The following is an 18,380-nucleotide window of genomic DNA, read 5'->3' as shown; positions in this document are numbered from 1 at the left end:
ATTTGATTCCTAATTTATCTCTTGGTATTTAAGGGAAACTTCTTAGGTTTTATTAGAGGCAGAAATTCATCTTGAAATTCATGACATTAATCTATTTTCTCTCTAGTTTTGGGACTTAACATTTGGAATTTATTCCAAAGGCAAAGTCACCTCTTTGTGGGCCTCTTAACTTAGAACTCAATTTTCAACTCTGTGATTGGGTTGTGGGAACCTCTTCTTGAATTTGAAAGAGAACAAACCTCAAACTTCATCTTTTAAAAGTTTAATTTCTTTGGATGATGAATACAATTGTTGCTATCTCTTTCTATATCATGTGGAACTAAAACCAACAACTGGGGTTGTGGGATCTATGGTTATTCCTTCATGGATTTAATAGTTTGTTACGGTTTGAGTGATTGTGAAAATATCTTGATAATTCCTTTGTAATGATAATTATCTATTGGTTGCAAACAATAGATCCCGCCTTATGTTGATTTGCTCAAGCTGAGAAATAAACTAAAGGTAGAAAATTATCAATAAGGATTTGGGAATGTTAAGTTCTCATATAATGATTAATGTTGTAACAAGATTGATCAACTCAAGATATAATCAGTATGAATAGAATGTTTTCCTAAGTTTGAGAGAATTAGGGAGTTCAACATCTAGGTAGGTTGGGAAACACTTAAGATGGACTGTCGAAACTGATAATTTGGTATTTCCAACAAGACATGAGAATCCAGTACTACAACTATCATTAAATGAGGGGTTGATAATCATAGTGATCACAACCCTAGTCTCTCTCTATAATTGATTTGAACTATTGAAAATTTTAGCTTTGAGTTCTGAAGCTATAGTTGTATCTATAGTTATCAACCATTAAATCCCCCCCCCCCCATTTTATCTTTTCGTATCATTTTTTTGAAGTTAACTTATAGCTATAGTTTCAAAATAGTTTAATCACCACCTACATTGTTCCTCGTGGATTCAAACCTGACTCCAAAGTTAGGTAAATAATTGATGATGACCGCCTTGCACTAAATTGACGTATAAGTTGAGCGTTATCAAAAATGGTGCCGTTGCCGGGGAACAATTTGGTGTATTGAGTTGGTTTGGAATTTAAGCCTACTTGCTTGAATTCAAACTTGTAAATATTTGTTTTTAGTTTTCTTTTATTTCTTGTGTTAGGTATATTTTTATTTTAGTTTACTTATTACTATGGCATCGTGGAACGAACATGAGCATGGTGGTTGGAAATCTTATCTTGATGATTTATGCCAATATTGTGATGGACCTCACTTTTGGAAAGATTGTAGATATGCTCCCTGGAGAAAGATGTGTACACCATCTCCATACTACCGGGAGTATGATTGTTCTTTATGTGGTGGTCAAGATGGACATTGGAGTAATTGCCTAAATGCCCCCTCCTCCTATTATGCTAACCCAAATTCTAGTTCTTCTTATGAGTTTGATAGGTCTTATGGTCAAGAAAAGGAAGAAAAAAGCACCGAAAAGAGTGACATTGAAGCTATGTTTCAACTAATATTAGATTTCCAGAAAGAAACATATGATATCATATGTGATATGCGTCAAGAAATAAAGCCAATCAATCATGAGGAGATTGATATAGATGTCAATCATTCAAAGCATTCTTCTATATTATGTTTAGATGATATCTTGTCTGTGGAATCATTTAAAATAATGAAAGAGTGTTAAAATGAGGAGCAAAAACCTATATTGATGTTGAGCATGATGTTGAGCAACCATCAGTGATTTCCCAACCAACCGAACCAACCATAAGAGATAATACCAAGATTGAGGACATCGTGCTAGAGGTAAAAGAAGAAACCAAGAAAATCTCTAATAAAAACTCTAGCCCAATTCGTAGTGAATATGTCAAAAAGGTGAATAAAAGTGAGTGTATTGTAGATAGTGCAAATTTTGAAGTAGGATTGATTGGGCCTCATTCCAAGCACTTTTCTACATTATTTTTAGATGCTATCTTATCTGTGGAATCATTTAAAATAGTAGAAGAGTGTCAAGATGAGGAATAAGAATCCTAAATTCTTGATTTTACATTAGACAAGAAACATAAACACACCGCACTTTAAGGCTGAGTGGTTTACCACGCTCAATCCATTACTCGACTTCTTAATTTTTGTACCACCCCTGTGAGCAATGAAAGAAGATAGACTCTAAGTTGGGGGTAAAATTCATACCCTCAAAGTGGAGAAAAAAGTTGAGTTGGGTCATGCCGCGACACTAAATGAGGAGCTTCTTGGGAGGCAACCCGATGTATTTTATTATTTGTATTTGTATTATGTGATTGACATTAGATCTTCGCACCCATGGTGCCATAGGAATGTTTCTAACTCATTTTTTGGTTGGACGCATTGGGGACATTGCATGATTTTAAGTTGAGGGTGGGGCTACTTGTGGGTGTTGATGTCCTCCTTTTGTTTTTGTTGTCGTGCCTCTTTTCCTCAGAGTCTTGTTCCTAGTAGAGCCGGCATGTTTAGGCGTATTGTGTTTGTTTTGTGATGTGTTGTGGTTAACTGGGAGGGGGGGGGAATAAGTATCTAGCACAGTTGACATACTTTTGTTGATTTATCTTGGAATGATAAATACCTCTCCAATTGTCTATCTGGTAACTGTGTGAGTTCTTCTATATATGACTACTGTGAATCTTTTTATGGCATTTGTGCTAGGGACATGATAATCACTACAGACAATTGCATGAACCGAATGGGTAGTATCTTGTGATGTACCTTTATGCCATATTTGCGAAAGATACTACCTAGTTCCAGTTGTGTGTTAAATCCAGAACTTGCCAGGTTGGTCTTGCCTTGGTTATAGGATAGCGGTTAGGAAAGGATCATAGGTCGTTGTTGATATTAGTCCACTTTTAGTCTAAATGACCTTCCATGTGTGAACAATATCACTTGATCTTAATTTTGCGCCTGAATGACTATTCTTTTTATTATACATATCACCTTCCCATTTGTATCACAATGAACCTGTTTTGGCCCTGGTCCTCCTTGGACATTATATACATTATCTTAGGCAAATATCCTAAGTTGAGAGTGGCTAACAAAGGGGTTACGTGATGTAAAATGCGTATGAAGAAGGATAATAAAAAATATGAAAGGGTGGGTGTGGTAGAAAAAGAATGAGAAAAGAAAAGTTGTGAAAAAAAGAAAATGATTGAATAAAAACTACACCCATCTTCAATGTACTTTAATCAAGAAAGGGAGAAATAAGGTAAAGTTTGATAAGTCAGACCCCAAAAATAATGTAGTTCCAAGGAGGCTTAGTCACCTTAAATATCATTGAGTATCATACCAGCCCTTATCCTACGTTACAAGCCGAAGAAAAAGACCTATAGTGATCCAAGCTTACCTGTCTGAAAACCTTGGTAATGAAAATATGGGCAAGCTTATGGTATTTGGAATACATTGAATGGAACTTATTTTTGAGAGTGAGTGTCTATTAATTGTCCCCAAAATTATGTATGTTATTTCTTATAAGAGTGAGGAGGTACTTCTTTGTTGTAAGGGAACACTGGTTATGTTTCTAGTTTCTAACTTGTTTGGGTAATGTAATATTGGTACATGCATGGTCGTTATTGCTAAGTTGATGCCATAGCTTGATTTCTTTGTGTTGCATTGTTGTTTTTTAGTAATATACATAGTTGAGTTTAAAATGATTGACCTTGGTGATGGTAAATATGTTTTGAGCTAAAATGGATGATTGACTACCGAATGTGCTTTGTATCCTCTTAGTTATGTTTAAGTTGCTTGAGGACATGCTATTGTTTTAAGTTGAGGGTGTTGATATGTGAGCTAATGCTAAAACATTTGAGGCTTTTAGCTAGAAATAATTGTAAAGTCAAGCAACTTTAGTCATTTTTGATAGCTCTCTCTTTGATAATGCAGAATAGTCAAGATGCAAGAAAACCAAAGACAATAAGAGAAAAAGAGGTGAATTTGAAACAAGTGGCCATGAGAGTGTAGTTGACAACTTATCTGATAAGTCATAAAATTTGTGATAAATTAACAGAGTAATTGTCAGCTGTAGACAGTGTGAGGAAGTTGGAGCAAAAGTGTAATGACATCTCTGATAAGTCATCACAATTCTGATAAGCCATCGATAATGCCGCCAGCCTAAGGCAGAACATAAGATTTGAAGTGAAGAAGTGACGACATTGTCTGATATGTCATCAAAGTCCTGATCAGCCATCAGAAGTTACCATCAGCCTAAGGTAAAAATCATCAATCTTGGAGTAGGAGCTGACGACAATGTCTGATAAGTCGTCAGACTCCTGATAAGGCATAACACTTCATCATCAACTATGTGAGAAAAAGTTGTATTATGTGATTTGATTCCTAATTTAGCTCTTGGTATTTAAGGGAAAGTTCTTAGGTTTTATTGGAGGCGAACATTCATCTTCAACTTCATGACATTAATCCATTTTATCTCTAGTTTTGGGGCTTAACATCTAGAACTTATTCCAAAGGAAAATTCACTTCTTTTTGGGACTCTTAACTTAGAATTCAATTTTCAAATCTGTGATTGGGTTATGGGAACTTCTTCTTGAATTTGTAAGAGAACGAACCTCAAACTTCATCTTTCGTAAGTTTAATTTCTTTGAATGATGAATACAATTGTTGCTATATCTTTCTATATCATATGAAACTAAAACCCACAATTGGAGTTTTGGGATCTATGATTATTCCTTTATGGATTTAATAGGTTGTTAGGGTTTGAGTGATTGTGGGGACATCTTGATAATTCCTTTGTAATGATAGTTATCTATTAGTTGAAAATAATAAATCCCACCTTATGTTGATTTGAACTAAAGGTAGCGAATTATCAATGAGGATTTAGGAATGTTAAGTTCTCATCTAATGATTAATGCTATAACATTATTGATCAACTCGAGATAAAATCAGTATGAATAGAATGTTTTTCTAAGTTTGGGAGAATTAAGGAGTTCAACATCTAGGTAGGTTGAGAAACACTTAGATGGACTGTTGAAACTGATAATTTGGTGTTTCCCATAAGTCAGGAGAATCCAGCACTACAACTATCATTCAATGAGGGGTTAATAATCATAGTGATTACAACCCTAGTCTCTCTCTATCATTGATTTTAACCATTGAAATTTTAGCATTGAGTTTTGAAGCTATAGTTATCAACCATTAAACCTCCCCCCCCCATTTTATATTTTCGTATCATTTGTTTGAAGTTAACTTGTAGCTATAGTTTCAAATTAGTTTAATCGCCACTCACATTATTCCTTATGGATTCAACCCCCACTCCAAAGTTGGATAAATATATTGACGATGACCGCCTTGCACAAAATTGGCATGTAAGTTGAGATTTATAAAAAATGGTGTTGTTGTCGGGGAACAATTTGGCATATTGAGTTGGTTTGGAATTTTAGCCTACTTGCTTGAATTCAAACTTGTAAATATTTTTTTTTTAGTTTTCTTTTATTTCTTTTGTTAGGTAGATTGTTATTTTAGTTTTCTTATTACTATGGCATCGTGGAACGAACACAAGCTTGGTGGTTGGAAATCTTATCTTGATGATTCATGTCCATATTGTGATGGACCTCACTTTTGGAAAGATTGTAGATATGCTCCCCAGAGATAGATGTGTATACCATCTCCCTCCAACCGGTGTATGATTGTTGTTTATGTGGTGGTCAAGATGGACATTGGAGTGATTTCCTAAATTCTCCCTCTCAATATTACGCTAACCCAAATTCTAGTTCTTCTTATGAGTTTATAGGTCTTATGGTTAAGTAAAGAAAGAACGAAGTATCGAAAAGAGTGGCATTAAAGCTATGTTTCAACTAATGTTGGATTTCCAGAAAGAAACGTATGATATCGTATGTGATATATGTCAAGACATGAAGCCAATCATTCATGAGGAGATTGATATAGAGGTCAATCATTCAAAACATTCTACGATTGATATAGAGGTCAATCATTCAAAACATTCTACTATATTATGTTTAGATAATATCTTGTCTGTGGAATCATTTAAAATAATGGAAGAGTGTGAAGATGAAGAGCAAGAACCCTATATTGATGTTGAGCATGATGTTGAGCTAGCATTAGTGATTTCCCAACCAACCTAACCAACCATGAGATATGATGCCAAAATTGAGGACATCGTGCTAGAGTAAAAAGAATAAACAAAGAAAATCTCTAATAAAAACTCTAGCCTAATTCGTAGTGAAGATGTCAAGAAGGTAAATAGAAGTGAGTGTGTAGTAGATAGTGTAAATTTTAAAGTAGGATTGATTGGGCCTCATTCAAAGAACTTTTATACATTATGTTTATGTTTATATGATATCTTATCTGGGGAATCATTTAAAATAGTAGAAGAGTGTGAAGATGAGGAATAAGAATCCTATATTCTTGATTTTACATTAGACAAGCAACATAAAAACACACCTCACTTTAAGGCCGAGTGGTTTACGATGCTCAATCCATTACTCGACTTCTTAATTTTCGTACCACCCCTATGAGCGAGGCAAGAAGATGGACTGTAAGTTGGGGGTAAAATTCATATCCTTAAGATAGATGAAAAAGTTGAGTTGGGTCATGCTGCGATACTAATTTAGACGCTTCTTGGGAGGCAAACCAAGGTATTTTGTTGTTTGTATTTGTATTATGTGATTGACATCAGATCTTCACACCCATGGTGCCACAGGTATGTTTCTAACTCTCATGTTTTGGTTTGACGCATTGTGGACATTGCATGATTTTAAGTTGAGGGTGGGGCTACTTGTGGGTGTTGATGCCCTCCTTGGGTTTTTGTTTTCGTGCCTATTTTCCCTGGAGTCTTGTTCCTAGTAGAGCCGACATGTTTAGGTATTTTATTTTTGTTTTGGTGATGTGTTGTGGTTAACTGGGGGGAAAATAAGTATCTAGGATAGTTGACATATTTTTGTTGATTTATCTAGGAATGATAAATACCTCTCCAATTGTCTATCTGATAATTGTGTGATGTGTATCTATATGTGACTACTGTGAATATTTTTATGGCATTAGTACTAGGAACATGATAATCACTGCAAACAATTGAATGAACCGAATGGGTAGTAGCTTGTGATGTACCTTCGTGCCATGTGTGTGGGAGATACTACCTAGTTCCAAATGTGTGTTAAATCCAGAACTTGCCCGATTGGTCTTGCCTTGGTTATAGGATAGCAGTTAAGAAAGGATCATAGAACGTTGTTGATATTAGTCCACTTTTAGCTTAAATGACCTTCCATGTGTGAATAGTATCTCTTGATCCTGATTTTAAGCTTGAATGACTATTCTTTTTATTATAAATATCACCTTCCCATTTGTATCACAATGAACCTATTTTAGCCCTTGTCCTCCTTGGATATTGTGCACTTTGTCTTAGAAAAATAGCCTAAGTTGAGGGTGGATATCATAGGGGTGCATGATGTAAATTGAGGATAAAGAAGGGTAATAAAAAAATATGTAAGGCTGGGTGTGATTGAAAAAGAATGAAAAAAGAAAAGTTGTGAAAACAAAATGAATGAATAAAAACTACACCCAACTTGAATGTGCTTTAATCAAGAAAGGGAGAAATAAGGTAAAGTTTGATAAGTGAGACCCCAAAAATAATGTAGTGCCAAGGAGGCTTAGTCACCTTAAATATCATCGAGTATCGTACCAGCCCTTAGCCTTCATTACAAGCCGAAGAAAAAGACCTATAGTGATCCTAGCTAACTTGCCTGAAAACCTTGGTAATGAAAATAAGGGCAAGCTCATGGTATTTGGCATACATTGACTAGAACTTCTTTTTGAGAGTGAGTTTCTATTGATTGTCCCTAAAATTACATATGTTATTTCTTATATGAGTGAGGAGGGACTTCTTTGTTGTAAGAGCACACTGGTTATTTTGCTAGTTTCTAACTTTTTTGGGTAGTGTAATATTGTTACATGCATGGTTGTTGTTGCTTAGCTGATGCCATAGCTTTATTCCTTTGTGTTGCATTGTTGCTTTTCAGTAATATACATAGTTGAATTTAAGATGATTGACCTTGGAGATGGTAAATATGTTTTGATCTAAAATGGATGATTGACTGCCGAATGTGCTTTGTATCCTTTTAGTTATGTTTAAGTTTCTTGAGGACAAACATTTGTTTTAAGTTGAGGGTGTTAATCTGTGAGCTAATGCTAACATATTTGAGGCTTTTAACTAGAAATAATTGTAAATTCGTAAGCAACTTTAGACATTTTTTATTGATTTCTCTTTGATAATGCAGACAAGTCAAGATGCAAGAAAACCAAAGACAATAAGAGTAAAAAAGGTGAATTTTAAACAAGTGGTCATGAGAGTGTAGTTGAAGACTTATCTGATAAGTCGTCAAATTTGTGATAAGTTAACAGAGTCATCACCATTTGTAGATAGTATGAGGAAGTTGGAGCAAAAGTGTGATGACATCTCTGATAAGTCGTCACAATTCTGATAAGTCATTGAGAATGCCATCAGCCTAAGGCAGCACATGAGATTTGAAGAAAAGAAGTGACGACATTATATGATATGTCATCAAAGTCCTGATAAGCCGTAAGGATTTGTCGTCAGCCTAAGGCAAAAATCATAAAACTTGGAGGAGGAGCTGACGACAATGTCTGATAAGTCGTCAGACTCCTGATAAGGCATATCACTTCATCATCAGCTGTGCGAGAAAAAGTTGTATTATGTGATTTGATTCTTAATTTAGCTCTTGGTATTTAAGGGAAAGCTCTTAGGTTTTATTTGAGGTGGACATTCATCTTCAACTTCACGACATTAATCCATTTTCTCTCTAGTCTTTGGTCTTCCCATCTAGAACTTATTCCAAAGGAAAATTCACCTCTTATTGGGCCTCTTAACTTAGAATTCAATTTTCAACTCTGTGATTGGGTTGTGGGAACTTCTTCTTCAATTTGGAAGTGAACGAACCTCAAACTTCTTCTTTTGTAAGTTTAATTTCTTTGAATGATGAATACAATTGTTTCTATCTCTTTCTATATCACATGGAACTAAAACCCACCACTGGGGTTATGGGATCTATGCTTATTCCTCCATGAATTTAGTAGTTTGTTAGTGTTTGAGTGATTGTGGGAATATCCTAATAATTCCTTTGTAATGATAGTTATATATTAGTTGCAAACAATAGATCTCGCCTTATGTTGATTTGCTCGAACTAAGAAATAAACTAAAGGTAGCGAATTATCAATGAGAATTTAGGAATGTTAAGTTCTCTTCTAATGATTAATGCTATAACAAAATTGATCAACTCGAGATAAAATCAGTATAAATAGAATATTTTTCTAAGTTTGGGATAATTAGGGAGTTCAACATCTAGATAGGTTGAGAAACACTTAAGATGGACTGTTAAAATTGATAATTTGGTATTTCCAACAAGACATGAGAATCTAGTACTACAACTATCATTAAATGAGGGGTTGATAATCATAGTGATCACAACCCTAGTCGTGCACTAATACCTAGTTAGGTGTGCTTTCAAATTCATCCTCAAAATCCATAATGATAATCTATACTTCTCTATCTATGTAATGTTGTTGAGGTAACATGATCGGTAAGTTCCAATTCCCTTCCCTGATAATGCTCTCAGACTTGCAAGCAAGAAGTTTCTGAAGTCTCACAAAGCGGCTTGAGAGGAGCCTTCTAGTGTGTTATAAGTCCCTCAAGTTTAAAATTATGTCCTTATTTTTATGAGCCATTCAGTTAAGATAGAGTAAGATATGTAATCTTAGATCATAGAATATTTTGTGTCAAGTTTCCATCTCTTATAATCTTGTTATCATTGTGTTGTTGAAATTCAAAGTCTAGTGAAGCCGTGTGAGGCCTGTTTCGATTCACTAGCAACTTGTTGTTCATCTTGTTGTTCTTGTGTTGGTTGGAACTAGGGGTTTAGAGGTGTAGTGATGAGAAAAATGGTAAGGGTGATTTATTGAATGTATGTATAGCCTAATCTTTTGCGTAAGATTAAGTTAGTAATGAAGTGTTATGTCCTTGTGTGTTAATTTAGTAGAAGGTTGAGAAGGAGTCATTAGTTAAGGTGAATTGTTGCTGCTTGGAGTATGAAAAGAGTTGTTAATGGTGTTTGTTGTATAAGAAAAGTATAGGTTATTGATAAAGGTAATTGGTGGAGGAGTGTTATTAATTTAGGCATCCCTGAGATTGCCAAGGGGAGTTTAGTTGAAACTTATAGAGCTATGAACTAAGTTTAGCGGTATAAAAAGCGTAGATAGTAATTATATATAAAAGGAGGATGTGTTAATGTATTTTAAATAAGATAGATCATAGGATTGAGATTGATCCTTACTGTTATAAAGTTTTAGCGGACTAATGGTTTCAGATGTTTGGCATGTAAGAATATTGTAGGAAGTTATGGTTCATCATAGCTAGAACTAGACTCTAAGTTTGAATAGTTGATGATCATCAAAGTGAATGAAATGATTTTTTGGTTAGTGATGCTAGTTATATGGAAGGGATCTAGTAGGCTTGAATAGTGCATGCAAGAAATTTGAGTTAAGTTATCTGTAATTAAGTATGATGCTATATGTATGGTGAAGAAGTATGCCCAAGGTGATATAGATCAACATTTTTTCCAAGATTATTACGTGTTATGTATGATTAGCAGTACCGTTTAGTTTCTAAGTGGAAGGAGACTAGTTATATATATATGATGTTCTTAATAGCTGAGGTAAGGAGTTATGGGTAGATGATGTTGACCCTTTTTTGGTGTGATCTTGATTCTCATGGTGTAGAATACAAGTTTACAGAGATGATATTAGTAAGCTATGACACAGGTAGTTTGGTTTATTAAAAATTGATGATGTATGTGTTAAGAGTTAGAATCTAAGTTTGAATCCTTGAAGATCAAGTGAACAAAGGTAAGAGTTGAAGCTCTAGGTGGTGTGAAATAAAGATCTGGTGATACCATGAAGATTCTAAGTTAGTGAGTGTTTAAGTTGTTATATGATGACTTTTGAGGCTATAGAAATCTAAAAGTTGAATCTTAGAAGGACGTACTAGCATTGGTAGTTACACGTTAAGATGCAGTCCTTCAGGGTAAGTTTAGTTTTATGTGTATTGATTTTACGCCAGACTCTAGAGTAAAGTGTTTGTAGTTTAGATTAGAGTTTATATAGTGGTTCACAGACTTAGAGTGATGGCTTAAATCTAAGGGGGAGATGATAGGGTAAGTAACTAAGTCAAACTTCTAGATTCTAGTAGTGATGATGAATACTTATGTGGATGGTTGTATTGTGCGTTAAGTAAGATCCTAGTAAAAGGTTGAATATAGTCGTTGAAGTGGAATGTACAGTATGAGTTATCTTGTTTAGCCAGTAATTCAGTCTAGCATCCATACATACAAGTTTCTATGATTTTCAATCTTCCCATCAAGTCATATCATTCTAAGAGGAAATTTTCTCACTTTGTGTACCTTGTGAATTCAACTCAGTCTATGCACCAGTTTTAGAATCTAGATGATCAGTCATGATTTAATTTGTAAGCTTCTCTTTTTTCATCTCAGTATTTTTCTAGTATTTCAATCAAATCAGTATCATTCGGGGACGAACTATCCCAAGGGGAGATGTTGTAACACCCTGAGTTTTTAATGACATAAACCTCTCATTCATTTTCTCTTGAAATCTGATCCAGCCTAAAGTAATGGTTACTCATAAGTTGACGCCCTCGTTTCTATATCAGTCATATTGCTATTTTCATGAGAATTCATGCACTCGCAGATTAGTTTAGTAACTCATTATTTTTATGATTCAGCTATTCAGTTTATTTTAGTTGTGCATGATAGCTTCTAACCTCAGGTTCCTTAGTATTTTTAGCATAATTATCCACATTCAAGGACGAATGTTCCCACGGGGGAGATATTGTAACAACTCATGTTTTTCCCGGCTTAAAATTCGTTCCTAGAATGTTATAAATTATATACCTGTTAGGTTCTCGAAAGAGCCAATGGGTGAAATCGTTGTGGTTTTATTGAAAGATTGACCACAATGACTTTTGACCTAGCCTATCTGTTAGTTTACAACTAAGCTTCATGCTAAACCATCATCAACCCACATGCTTTACCTCTAGGTAGACATAATCCCAAAATCTTCTTAAATCTTGATCTTAAATCAAAAGCATTACATTCGTTCATTGTTAGTGGAAAATCATTACAAACCAATCCCAAATTAAATCCCCCCATTTTATTTTAAATGTCGTGTTTATTATCATTCCGGGTAACTTTTTAGCAATTAGAGCAGCCATGGTACTTGAAATTTATAATTCGCTCCTTGTGGATTCAGCCCCAACTCTAGTTAGGTTATTGACAACTACCTCCTTATCCCTCAAACATAGGAGTGAGTTGAGCATTATAAAAATGGCGTTGTTGCTGGAGAGTAAATATAGATTTCACTTGTGTGGGGTGATTTTTACTTGGGTACAGCGATAGTTCATTTAATTTAATTTTCATGTTTTTTTGATCTTTTATTAGGTAAAAATTATTATTCCCAAATCATCATGAGTCACGAGGACTAGAATTATCTTGGGGCCAGAGATAATAAATGTGCCATTCGTATTCCCTACTTTTTTTGTTGTAGATGGACAATGAATTTCTTAACTTTGATTGGATTTAACTAGGTATATAAATAGGTGGTAAAAGACCAAAAAGCTCCTTTTTAAAATGGCTTTAAAATAATTAAACAGAACATGCGACGGTTGGTGCAACGGTCTGTCGCTGGGTCGACGGTCTGTCGCTGGGTCGACGGTCTATCGGACTGACTATCGCACTGGGACAAGAACTAGAACTTTATTCCTTGATGCGACGGTGGGGTGCGATGATCCGTCGCTGGGTCGACGGTTTGTCGGTCCTAACCGTCGCATCTAGAAAGATTAGGGCCTAACCCTTGCGATGGCCTGAGCGATGGTCTGCCATCCTGGGCCGTCGATCCAGTGAAGTAGGTAGTCACACTGCCTTGCTGCGATGGTCGTGGGTGACAGTCCATCGCTAGTTTGATAGTCCATCGGCCTCACCATCGCTCCTGGGTGGTTTTACTACCTTCTGTATTTCGACCATAACTTTCTCTTCCGATGTTAGATTTTGATGAAATTGGTATAGATGGAAATCTTATTCAATTTCCCACATGAAAATAGTGAAAATCTTAAAAATACCATGTGTAAAAAACTGGATTCAGCTTTCAAAGAAAGCTTCTAACATTTTTGGGGCAATTTTAAGCTAGAAAAAAGTACAGGGTATAACAATATCTCCCCCTTGAGAACATTCATCCTCGAATGAGACTGAGTGGGGGGAAAGAATATAAACTAATGTACAAACTGAACGTGACTAGATGGAACATGATTTCATGACTGGCATAACTGATAACTGAATATATCATACTGAACATGCATATCTGATGCATGTGTAATTGATTCACAAATGTATGATTGGGTGTTCTGATGAACTAAATTTCTCACAATGAGACTGTATGTCTGATGCATGATTATATAACTGAGCTAAAATATGAATGCATGACTGAATATGAAATGGTACTTGGTACCAAGTTTGTGATGAACACTGAACATGAAACTGAGTAAGCTTAAGGAGAACTGTTACCTTGAGCTTGATCTAAGTTGGCAGAGTAGAGGTGAGGATACTTGGTAAGCATGTATATTCCTACTTCCCAAGTATCTCCCTCGATGGAATGTTTTCGCCAAAAAACCTTAAATAGAGGGAATTCTTTGCTCCTCAATCTACAAGTCTAGTAGTCTAGGATTTCGATTGGAATCTCTTTATAAGAGAGGTTGTTCTGAACATCTATACTCTGAATAGGGACTATAACTGCTGGGTCACCTATGCACTTCTTGATCAAGGAGAAATGGAAGACTGGATGAACTGAACCTAGATATGAAGACAATTCTAGCTCATAAGCTACCTTACCAAAGCAACTGAGAATCTTAAAGGGACCGACGTATCGGGGACTGAGCTTTCCCTTCTTGTCGAACCTCTTCACTCCCTTCAAGGGAGATATCTTTAGATAGACATAATCACTAATCTCAAACTCGATATCCTTTCTACGAACATCTGCATAAGATTTCTACCGGCTCTTAGCAGCCCAAAGTCTTTCTCTGATCAACTGGACTTTATCTAAGGCGTCGAATACCGAGTCAGGCCCTATAACTGAGGCCTCACTAACTTTGAACCAACCAATTAGAGATCTACATCTCCTACTGTAGAGAGCTTAGAATGGAGCCATATGAATACTGAAATGATAGTTGTTTTTGTATGAAAATTTAATCAAAGGCAAATGGTCATCCCAACTTTCCTTGACGTCTATTGCACACGCACACAATATATCTTCTAAAGTCTGAATGGTCCTTTCTGCTTGACCATCTTTCTCAGGATGAAAAGTTGTACTGAGATGAAATTGGGTACCAAGAACCTTTTGGAACACTTTCCAGAAATAAGTGGTGAACTAGGTACCTCTGTCTGAGATAATAGATAACGAAACACCATGTAATCTGACCAACTCTGTGATTTAGAGTTTGGTGTAATCCTTGCAATCTGACCAACTCTGTGATTTAGAGTTTGGTGTAATCCTTGGCTAAATAACAGGTATGATTTGGAAGGAAATGAGCTGATTTGGTCATCCTGTCTATAATGACCCAAATCGAATTATGTTGATGATGAGTTCGTGGCAAACCCGTTATGAAGTCCATGTTCACTTCTTCCTACTTCCAAGTAGGACTACTAAACTCCTGCATGGACCCACTAACCTTTTGATGCTCTATTTTAACCTGCTAACATATAGAGCACTTAGCCACAAAATCTGCAACATCTCTCTTTATCCCACTCCAGCAATAGATTTCCCATAAATCACGATATATCTGTGGTGACCCAGGATGAATAGAGCATCGCACACCATCCGCTTCTGCAAGAATTTTCTGCCTTAAGTCAACTACAACTGGAACACACAGACGACCCTAACAACTCAGAACAACATCTCCCCCTTGGGAGAAAACCTCTACTTTCTGATCCTTGACTGACTCTTTTAACTTGACAATGCTAGGATCCCTATCTTGCTTTTTTTTCACCTTAGAAACTAGAGATGATTTTGAACTACTCTGAACCCATATATCACCCTTCTCTATATCGACTAAGCAAACGCCTAGTCTTATAAAATGATGGACTTCCTGGGCTAGATTCTTCTTACTATCCTTGACATGAGCAAGACTACCCATAGACAATTTACTGAGAGCATCGGCCACTATGTTGGCCTTGCCTGAATGATAAGGGACACTCATGTCATAATCTTTCAAGATCTCTAACTGCCTTCTCTAACAAAGATTGAGATCTTTCTGAGAAAAGACAGGCTCTTATGATCCGTGAACACATCTACATGGACACCATATAGATAATGCCTCCAAATCTTTAAGGCAAATACTACGGCGGTTAACTCAAGATCATAAGTAGGATAATTCTTCTTATGAGGTTTAAGCTATCTGGACGCGTAGGGTATGACCTTACCATGCTGTAAGAGGACATAAGCCAAACCTACTCTGGATGCATCAGAATACACTATGAACCCATTTGAACCATCTGGAAGAGCTAGAATTAGAGCCGAGGTGAGTTGAGTCTTCAACTCCTGAAAACTCTTCTCACAAGGATTTGACCACTAAAACTTGACTTTCTTCTGAGTCAATCTGGTCATAGGGGATTCAATAGAAGAAAATCCCTTAACAAATCGTCTATAATTGGCAGCCAAACCCAAAAAACTCCTGATATCTGATGGAGAGATAGGGTGATGTGTGAGCCTATGCTACCATATTTGAAGCTTTTAACTCAAAATAATTGCAAAGTCTTGAGCAACTTTAGCCATTTTTTATTATTTTACTTTGATTTTACTGCAAAAGTAGAGAAGAGGGAGAACCATAAATAACGAAAGCAAAAAGACTAAAATTGGAAGAAATTAAAGAACTGTGAGTGGATAATGACATCTATGATACGCCATTAGCCTCGTGATAGGTTGTCATGGACGTCAACCTTAACAGAAGAGGTATCTTCAGGAAGTTTTGTGACGGCAATTACGAAACACCGTCAAGATCCTAATAGGACGCCATAAATGTCATTAATATTAACAGAAGATGTAGGTGCAGGAAGTTTTGTGACGGTAATCACGACACACCATCAAGATCCTGATAGGACATCACAATCTCCATCAACCATAGGTAGCAAGAGTTTAAATTACAAAGAAGTTGACGATGTCCATGACATGCCGTCATGATCTTGATAGGACATCACGGGCGTCGTCACCTAATCCGAAGAAAATTGGAAATTTTAATATTATTTCCTTATTTAGGATCGACTATTTAAAGACTTGTTTAGGGTTTTTAAAAGATTATTATTCATTGAGCAATCTATCTTACATCATATAACTATTCTCTCTGTCTATCTCAAGAATAATATTTTAGAGTATTGCCTTGTGATTCAAATACAAGTTCACTTTTGATTTCATTCATTGTTGTAAGTTAATCTTTTTAAATACGAATTCAACTTGTGTTCTTATCGATTGCATCATGAGTGGCTCAATATCTTTAACCTGGATTGTGGGATCTTGGGTTAGGTCATGATAAGGTGTTAATTAATTACTCAAAGTTTAATAGGCGTTAGGATTTCTTGGTAATTCTGATATTATAACTTATGTCTGTAGGTTTCAAATAATAGGCACACCTACTTTGGTTTGCTTGATAAAGAAATCATAAACAGTAGTAAGTGAATTTTCGACAGGGACTCCGAAAGGCTTCGTTTAATAATCAGCATTGTAATAAGGTTGATTAACCTGAGGTAAAATCTGGGCAGTGAGTTGTGATTCTCTAAGTCTGAGAGAATTAGGAAATTAGATACTTGAATAGGTCGAGAGACATTCGAGCATAATATCGATAGAGATAGCTTGTCATCCTAACCACTATGAGAGTCTTGAGTAAATTTTCGCATCTGTTATGTACCGTAAGCCGTAGTGAACATAATTTTGGTTATTTCATAAACTCTTGATTGACAAACACTGAAATTAAAGTGACCAAAAAAATTATTTACTAATCTCCAAAACCCCCCATTTTATATTTTTATATCGTTTGTTTGAATTTAACTTGTAGCTTTAGTTTCAAACTAGTTTAATCACCACTCACTTTATTCCCTGTGGGATTCAACCCCAACCTACTTGGGTTTTATATTGACAACGATTGCTTAAACCCATTCAAGAGTATATTTTTAGCGTTATCAAAAATGGCACCATTGCCGTGGAACAATTTGGTGTATTGAGTTGGTTTGGAAGTTTAGCCTACTAGATTGAATTCAAACTTGTAAATATTTGTTTTTAGTTTTCTTTTATTTCTTGTGTGTGTTAGATTTTTATTTTAGTTTACTTATTAATATGGAATCATGGAATGAACATGGGCTTGGTGGTTGGAAATCTTATCTTGATGATCCATGTCTATATTGTGATGGACCTCACTTTTGGAAAGATTGTAGATATGCTCTCTGGGGAGAGATGTGTGCACCATCTCCATCTTACTGGGAGTATGATTGTTCTTCATGTGGTGGTCGAGATGTACATTGGAGTGACTTCCCAAATTCCCCCTCCCCTATTATGCTAACCTAAATTCTAGTTCTTCTTATGAGTTTGATAGGTTTGATGGTCAAGAAAAGGAAGAACGAAGCACCGATAAGCGTGGCACTGAAGCTATGTTTCAACGAATGTTGGATCTCCAGAAAGAAACATATGATATCGTATACGATATGTGCCAAGATATAAACACGATCGTTCATGAAGAGATGGATATAGAGGTCAATTATTCAAAGCATTCTTTTATATTATGTTTAGATGATATCTTGTCTATGGAATCATTTAATATAATAGAAGAGTATGAAGATAAAGAGAAAGAATCCTATACTGATGATGAGTTTGATATTGATCTTCCATTGGAGATTTCCCAACCAACTAAACCATTCATGAACAAAGATGCCAAAGATGAGGAAATGGTACTAGAATTGAAAGGAGCAATAAAAAACAATCCTTGTGAAGACTCTAGTCCATTTCGGGGTAAAGATACTAATAGAGATGCTACTCTAGAATTGAGAGTCAGTCCTCATTCGAACCACTTTTCAATATTATGCTTAGTGTATGTGGTTAAAGTCGAACCACCCAAGCAAATGATGAATTTTCAAAATGATGAGAAAAATTATTACATTTTGGAGTTTATCTTTCCAAAAGGGTATACTACAACCCCAGTCTTGAAGGACAAGAAGCTTAACGATCGATATCCAGTTAGTGGCTTTTTAAGATCCTCATCGTTGC

The sequence above is a fragment of the Capsicum annuum genome, chromosome 7, assembly GCF_002878395.1.
Source record: "Capsicum annuum cultivar UCD-10X-F1 chromosome 7, UCD10Xv1.1, whole genome shotgun sequence".
NCBI lineage: Eukaryota > Viridiplantae > Streptophyta > Magnoliopsida > Solanales > Solanaceae > Capsicum > Capsicum annuum.
Note: the sequence above shows the minus strand (reverse complement) of the source record.